The sequence below is a fragment of the Bactrocera neohumeralis genome, chromosome 3 (genome assembly GCF_024586455.1).
Source record: "Bactrocera neohumeralis isolate Rockhampton chromosome 3, APGP_CSIRO_Bneo_wtdbg2-racon-allhic-juicebox.fasta_v2, whole genome shotgun sequence".
In the NCBI taxonomy this organism is placed as follows: domain Eukaryota; kingdom Metazoa; phylum Arthropoda; class Insecta; order Diptera; family Tephritidae; genus Bactrocera; species Bactrocera neohumeralis.
The window spans coordinates 48,954,247-48,963,157 of NC_065920.1; positions in this window are offsets into that span (position 1 = coordinate 48,954,247).

Sequence of the window (8,911 nt, forward strand, 5' to 3'; positions counted from 1 at the left end):
TACGTCACTGTTGATAGTCATAACTTGGAAGTCGTAGATAATTTTGTCTATCTTAGAGCCAGTATTAACACCAACAACAATGTTAGCTATGAAATCCAACGCAGAATAGCTCTTGGCAACAGGTGCTACTTCAGACTGAATAGGCAATTAAGAAGTAAAGTCCTCTCTCGACGAACAAAAATCAAACTCTATGAGTCATTCATTATTCCCGTCTTGCTATATGGAGCGACATGGACGATGACGACATCTGATGAGTCGACGTTACGAGTTTTCGAGAGAAAGGTTCTGCGAAAGATTTATGGTCCTTTGCGGATTGGCCACGGCGAATATCGCATTCGATGGAATGATGAGCTGTTATACGACGAAATTGACATAGTTCAGCGAATTAAGAGACAGCGGCTGCGCTGGCTAGGTCATGTTGTCCGAATGGACGAAAACACTCCAGCTCTGAAAGTATTCGACGCAGTACCCGTCGGGGGAAGCACTCCGTTGGAAGGACCAAGTGGAGAAGGACCTGGCTTCGCTTGGAGTATCCAATTGGCGCCACGTGGCGAAAAGAAGAAACGACTGGCGCGCTGTTGTTAACTCGGTTATAATCGCGTAAGCGGTGTCTACGCCAATAAAGAAGAAGATAAATGATAAATGAATTCTATACACACCGTCTTGCTTTTAAATTTCTGAATCAAAATTTCTATCGTTTTCAGAAAATTGGTCCATCATTTGATTTATATTGGTCTTTTTTATATTCTTCAAAACCATTACTGTCAATATTTTTGCTTTTTTTATCAGTTAATTCCGTGATCTCATCATAGCAAGTCACTAGCTGCTGTTTTTTGAACTATTTTTTCGACATCTTCCACATTTACTTCATCTAGCCCAGTTTGTTTTGCTAATTGCACTATTTCATCCACATCTTAAATCTGACCAAATTTCTTCCATAATCCTTTCACAGATCTTTCTGTTATCTCATTCCAAGAATGGTTTATTTTTTCTTCAGCATTTATGATATTGTAGTTTTTCCAAACTTCTCTTATATATTATTTCTCTTCTCCGCCTACTTTTTAATCATCTGCTATACTGTCAGCTGCAATTAATAAGCCTTAAAATTGGATATAAAATCTTGGTTCATTGTTTAGATTATTGTATGTCCGCTAGAACGGGTTGATTTACAGGAAGCCAAAAACACGAGAAAATCGATTAGACGGGAAGTGTTCTACAGACCAATCTGAATAACTGTGCCCAAGAAACTATGGGTATAAAACCGGTTTTGAGCCAGGGATTTTTAAGGAGAAAGATTGTCTCACAAACAATAACTTTCCTTCTTATTGTACTTATTGTATAATACTTCAAGAATACTGTCAAAGTTTCATGACATTTCATCCAATAGTCTTCAAGGCCTCAATGTAACATTTTTCGGTTATTATATGTTAGACCGGAAATAAATGTTTTTCGTATTGTGATAAAGCATCGAGATGGTAAAAATCTCGTTGATGGCAAACAACAGCTTGATAAGTGTATCGACACATCTGGTCCTCCATATTCAACGAAAAAGTATAGGTTGGCTGAATTTTCGTACCAGCACAAATTTAGCTTCCGGTCTAGGAAATCCACAAGAGCCAGTTACGTCAGAAAACTTGACAAATCTTCTTAAAATGTGTTGGATAACCGCAGAATGATTGAGTTAGTTATTGGTTACATCATTTATGTACTTTATAAATGCAAATGCTTTGAGTCTGATGATATGTTTTCAGAAAACTGGTTAAAATGGAAGCAAATGTGTATTTTGAAGATCTTAAGGGAGAATAAGAATACTGATGCGATATACACAGATTTTAGTAAAGCTTTTGATAAAGTGAACCATTCAATTCTTTTGACTAAACTTGATCTTCTCGGTTTTCAACCAATACTCGTATTTCTAAAATGGGTTGCTTCTTATTTTAGTAATTGAATTCAACAAGTCATATTTAACGATACTTTTTCTGACATAATCAATGTTCCTCCAGGCATTCCTCAAGGTAGCCATCTTGGTCCAATTCTGTTCTTGTTATTTATTAATGACAATTACATGTTGTTAAGTATTCAATAGTTTTATTATATGCTGACGATGTAAAACTTTTTAAAACATATACTTCAAACAGTAGTAGCCGCTGTCTTTTAATTCGCTGGACTATGTCAATGTCGTCGTATATCTCGTACAGCTCATCGTTCCATCGAATGCGATATTTGCCGTGGCCAACGCGCAAAGGACTATAAATCTTTCGCAGAACTTTTCTCTCGAAAACTCGCAACGTCGACTCATCCGTTGTTGACATCGTCCAAGCCTCTGCACCATATAGCAGGACGGGAATTATGAGTGACTTGTAGAGTTTGGTTTTTGTTTGTCGAGAGAGGACTTTGCTCTCAATTGCCTACTCAGTCCGAAGTAGCACCTGTTGGCAAGAGTTATCCTGCGTTGGATTTCTAGGCTGATATTGTTGGTGGTGTTTACCAAGATAGACGAAATTATCTACGACTTCAAAGTTATGACACAGTACCAAGTCGCGAGTGCGACGACTGTTTGTTTGATTATTTCTTTTGCCCTCGTTCACTACCAGACTTTCCTTGTCCAGCCTGGAGAAAGCAGAACTAACGGTGCGGGTGTTGAGGTCGATGATATCAATATCATCGGCATACGCCAGCGGCTGCACACTCTTATAGAAGATGGTGCCTTCTCTATTTAGTTTTGCAGCTCAAACTATTTTCTCCTGAAGGAGGTTGAAAAAGTCGCACAATAGAGAATCACCTTGTCTGAAACCTCGTTTGGTATCGAACAGCTCGGAGAGGTCCTTCCCGATCCTGACGGAGCTTTTGGTGTTGCTCAACGTCAGTTTACACAGCCGTATTAGTTTTGCGGGGATACCAAATTCAGACATCGCGGCATAGACGCAGCTCCTTTTCGTGCTGTCGAAAGCAGCTTTGAAATCGACGAAGAGGTGGTGTGTGTCGATTCTCCTTTCACGGGTCTTTTCCAAGATTTGGCGCATGGTGAATATCTGCTCGGTTGTTGATTTGCCAGGTCTAAAGCCACACTGGTAAGGTCCAATCAGTTTGTTGACGGTGGGCTTTAATCAATACGCTCGATAGAACCTTATATGCGATGTTGAGGAGGCTAATCCCACGATAGTTGGCGCAGATTGTGGGGTCTCCTTTTTTATGGATTGGGTATAGCACACTTAAATTCCAATCGTTGGGCATGCTTTCTTCCGACCATATTTTACAAAGAAGCTGATGCATGCTCCTTATCAGTTCTCCGCCGCCGGGTTTGCATAGCTCGGCCGGCAATCCGTCGGCCCCTGCCGCTTTGTTGTTCTTCAGGCTGACAATTGCTATTCGAACTTCTTCATGGTCGGTCTGCTTCATCGTCATCGATTGGGGAATCGGGTTCGCCTTCTCCTGGTGTTGTGCGTTCACTGCCATTCAGCAGGCTAGAAGTGTTCCCTCCATAATCTAAGTGTGCTCTGGGCATCGGTGACTAGATCACCTTTGGGGGTTCTACATGAGTATGCTCCGGTCTTGAAACCTTCTGTTTTTTTCGAGCATTACCCCTGTCGGCCAGCTTATCAAGCTCTTCGTACTCACACATTTCGGCCTATTTCTTCTTCTGTCTGCAAATGCGTCTCGCTTCCCTCTTCAACTCTCGGTATCCATCCCATCCCGCACGTGTAGTGGTCGATCGTAACATTGCGAGGTAGGCGGCCTGTTTTCTCTCCGCTGCGACACGGCACTGCTCGCCGTACCAGCTGTTCTTTTGCACTTTCCGAAAACCAATGGTTTCGGTTGCAGCTGTACGTAAGGAGTTTGAAATGCCGTGCCACAGTTCCCTTATACCGAGTTGTTGACGAGTGCTCTCAGAGAGCAGGAGTTCAAGCCGAGTAGAAAATCGTTCGGCTGTCTGTTGTGATTTTAGCTTCTCGACGTCGAACCTTCCTTGTGTTTGTTGGCGTCCATTTTTTGCTGCACAGAGGCGGGTTCGAATCTTAGCTGCAACAAGATAGTGGTCCGAATCGATGTTAAGACCTCGGAGCGCACGCACATGTAAAACACTGGAGACGTGTCTTCCATCTATCACAACATGATCGATCTGGTTGGTAGTTTTCGATCCGGAGACAGCCAGGTAGCTTGATGAATCTTACAGATAACCATATTTCGGGCCCCGGCGAAGTCGATCAGCCTCAACCCATTTGGGGATGTTTCCTCGTGGAGGCTGAATTTACCGACCGTAGTGCCAAAGATACCTTCTTTGCGTCAAAGTCGCCAAGCACGATTTTAACATCGTGGCGGGGGCAGCCCTCATAAGTGCGCTCCAAGCACTCATAGAAGGCATCTTTGGTCACATCGTCCTTCTCTTCCATCGGGGCGTGGGCGCAAATCAGCAATATATTGAAGAACCTCGCTTTGATGCGGATTGTGGCTGACGTTCATTTACCGGAGTGAATGATATCCGTAGTACTCGGCGACGGAGTCTCTCTCCCACCACAAATCCCACACCAAACTTGCGCTCCTTTATATGGCCACTGTAGTAAATGTCACAAGGACCTACTCGTCTCTGTCCTTGTCCCGTCCATCGCATTTCTTGGACGGCGGTGATGTCAGCCTTTATTTTTACGAGGACATCAACCAGCTGGGCAGCGGCACCTTCCCAATTAAGGGACCGAACATTCCAGGTGCATGCCCTCAATTCGTAGTCCTTATTTCGTTTGCCATGGTCGTCATCAAAAGGGGGGTCTCTTATCCGAGGCTGTTGTTGCTTTTTCATTGGAGTGTTTTTTTTTTACGTGGCGGCCGCCTTCTCACTTTAGCTTCAAACGGATGTTCTTAGGCTACCCAGAGGATACTTGGTCAAAGACCGGAAGTCGTGAGCTGCTTGAGTCATATGTAAAAGAATCGTTTCTGGCCACTCCCAAGTGAAAGGCGATCAGAGAACTTTCCTCACTTGCGTGAACTTGTACACATGACTCCATCCTCAAATGTCATTGTTAGACCAAAATTGTTCTGTTTATAGTTATATTTAGTAGCTTTACAAAAGACCTCGTATATATGTATGTATATTCAAAATAAAAGTAAACATATGTTAGGGTGTTTTTTTAATTCTAATTTGATGTTATGGTCAAGAATTTGGTTTTATTACAAAGCTAAGGTTTTGCCAGAGGTTGGTTCGAATAAAATTCAAGTCGCTCACATTTTGCAGCAATTTGGGCCGTAAGTCAACAAGAATGGGCCGAATATTTCATTCCAGGGTTTCAATCGTCTCGGGGTTATCTGCGCAGGCAAGCGACTTCACATAACCTCACAAAAACTAGTCTAGCGGTGTTAAATCGTTCGATCTTGGAGGCCACGCCACGAGTGCACAACATAAGATAAAGCACTACCAAAAGTTTCTTTCAATATATTAATTGTTTCGTTGGCTGTAAGGCATGTAGCGCCATTTTGTTGCATATCAACATACTCTATCGATAAAAGTACTTTACCATCTAAGGATATGATTTTGATTGTCAAGTTCGTATAGCAGTTATAAGTGGTCCGAATTGGCATCAAATGAGCAGCTGCTTTGGAAGAAAGGAATGTGAGCAAAATTTCAGATCGATATCTCAAAAATTGATAAGTCACTAGTTCGCGTATACACAGAAAAACGGACGGACATAGGGATAGACAGCCGGTGATGGCTAAATCAAATCAGATCGTCTTTATATACATCTTCTTCTTCTTAATTGGCGTAGACACCGCTTACGCGATTATAGCCGAGTTAACAACAGCGCGCCAGTCGTTTCTTCTTTTCGCTACGTGGCGCCAATTGGATATTCCAAGCGAAGCCAGGTCCTTCTCCACTTGGTCCGTCCAAAGGAGTGGAGGTCTACCTCTTCCTCTGCTTCCCCCGGCGGGTACTGCGTCGAATACTTTCAGAGCTGGAGTGTTTTCGTCCATCCGGACAACATGACCTAGCCAGCGTAGCCGCTGTCTTTTAATTCGCTGAACTATGTCAATGTCGTCGTATATCTCGAACAGCTCATCGTTCCATCGAATGCGATATTCGCCGTGGCCAATGCGCAAAGGACCATAAATCTTTCGCAGAATTTTTCTCTCGAAAACTCGTAACGTCGACTCATCGGTTGCCGTCATCGCCCAAGCCTCTGCACCATATAGCAGGACGGGAATTATGAGCGACTTATAGAGTTTAGCTTTTGTTCGTCGAGAGAGGACTTTACTTTTCAATTGCCTACTCAGCCCGAAGTAGCACCTGTTGGCAAGAGCAATCCTGCGTTGGATTTCATGGCTGACATTGTTGGTGGTGTTTACGCTGGTTCCAAGATAGACGATTTTATCTACAACTTCAAAGTTATGACTGTCAAAAGTGACGTGAGAGCCAAGTCGCGAGTGCGACGACTGTTTGTTTGATGACAGGAGATATTTCGTCTTGCCCTCGTTCACTGCCAGACCCATTTTCTGTGCTACACACATATGTATAAAATAAATTTTTAACATTCCACGTGTTACACACATCGTGTCAAACTTAATATACTCTGTTGAGGGTATAATAAAAATGTATTGATGGTACCGCAGCCCCGATTTTATCTCTACGGCCCTGTGTGTACTATATGTAACGAGGGTGTAAATATGCGGCTACATGATGCAGCTTTACTCTTCTTAATATTAGTTACACGTAAATATAATATTTTGCTAAATTACAATTAATTGCTATCAGTAGATTAAGACTTCATAATCGTATTTGAATAACCAATACATTACATACCATACATGTGTACACATTTATTTATGTTACTCAATTACAAAGTTCAATTTGAGGCATCAAGAGATTACAATAATACTTTTCAATACATAATAATAAATAATTAATACTACACTTAGCAAAGTTTCTAAAATAAATCATATTTAGTATGATTGAACTATCCTCTGACAACCAACAAACCTTTTAAAAAAAATATCCCTTTTTATTAATTCTACTATAGTTTGTTCAGTAGTGCCATTAGACGAGACGAGTCCAAGAGTTTCTGTCAATCCCGTTTGTGACAATTATTCATCAAAATGTATGTAGGTTGAAAAGGAGTCTTCCTTTGGCAGTAAAATCATACTTCAACAGAGCCTAAGTCTTTTAAAAAAGAGATCATATCAAATAAAATATAGTTATTTATTGTACAAAATGAATGTCAACTATCAGAAGATAGAGCTATTCGCCGAGCAGTGTTATTATGATTTTGATCCAGCACAGTGGCGGATTCAGAGGTGGGAAATTTCCCCCCACGGCAAAACTTAAAGTTGACGAAGAAAAACCAAGAATCTGCGGGCAACAAGCGCGCCAATTTCTGCGTGAGAACTTGCGAAAAATACTATAAGGCTTCAGTGTATATTCCTCAGTTGGATACAATCGACAAAGATTTGAAAACGCGCTTTTCTAATGAAGTATTGGATGGATTTCAACTGAGTTTGCTGCTTCTAGAAAAACTATGTGCTTTGAAAACCAAATCTTATTGACTGCTTGATAGATAGATTCGAAGTTCTTTTGGATAATAATAACGCTGTGCGACGTTTGAAGCTCAAAGGTGAATTTGATCACTGGCAGTGCCGTTGGAGGCAGAAGCAAAAGTCAAAAGACAACAAGTTACTTCATTGGAATCGTTGAAGAACTGCGATGTAGACATATACCCCATATTTCATAGTTTTCTTCGCATATTCTGCACACTTCCTGTGACGAATGCGAGCTTTGAGCACCCTTTTTCGACACTTCGCCGCATGAAAATGTCGCTGAGTACGAACATACTTCAAGATAGATTGATCGGTCTGGCGTTGCAGCATATGCATCATGGCATTGAAGTCACTGCAAAAGAAGTTCTCGAAAAATTCTCAAAACTTGGCCAACATCGTTTTGTTTTGTGAAATTTTTGGACTGACTATAATATTATACATTGCAATAAAGTATATCACCCGCACGCAAATTAATTGTCAAAATTCGATTTGTGCGACGCAATACGCGCTGCGTCCAGTATTCGGTCGACGTAAGCGCCCCGAAGACACTTTTACTGCTGTGGAGTATCAAAGAAGGCCGAATGAGTTCATCTATCATCGCGCGCCTTCAATTGGAGCTGTGCCCATACACTTTATGGAAAATTTTTCAGTAGGATTTTGGCTCTCGGGCTTACAAAATCCTAATCTTGCAAGAATTAATGCCGCAGGAACAACACCCGCATTACACGTTCGGTAATGGGCGTTGAAGCTGACTCTCGCTTGAATAAGTACATTAATAATCCAGTAAATCGATTGTCTACGTAGATAAGCTCGAGACAATTGACGCCTTGGCAGAGATTGGTCGGCACGTTTTTGCTGTGGTCGAAAATTGTTATTGTCGGCTGGAAATCTACTTCCAATAGAGTTTGAATAACCTTTTATATCAAATATAGGTCTTTCCCATGAGATTATTGGTCTAGCCCAAAACCTTATATTATTGTACAACTAATAATTATATTAATCTAAGTTCACTAAACCACAAACATTTTTGGCTTCTTGTTCTTTAAATACTATTTTTATATTGCATATTGAGTGGTGACCAACGTTTTTCGTTACAAAAATATTTAAACTAATATTACCATTTATGAGAATTGGAAGTCGTTAGCAATAACAAAGGCGAGGGGGCAAAGCTTTCGCGTCTCTATAATTTTCACAAAGCCGTTGCGTGCAATTGAAGTGTGTCTATTGAAAAAAATATTACTTGCTTAGAGCTCGCAGAGTTCAAGATCTCACTTTAGGATTTGCGAGTTAAACGAATAACCCCACTTTGGTACTGGTGGCATTTCTCACACGGCACTTATAGAAGCTCACACCCCAAATAAATTGCGTACTTCCATATAAGTGAATCTCCGAG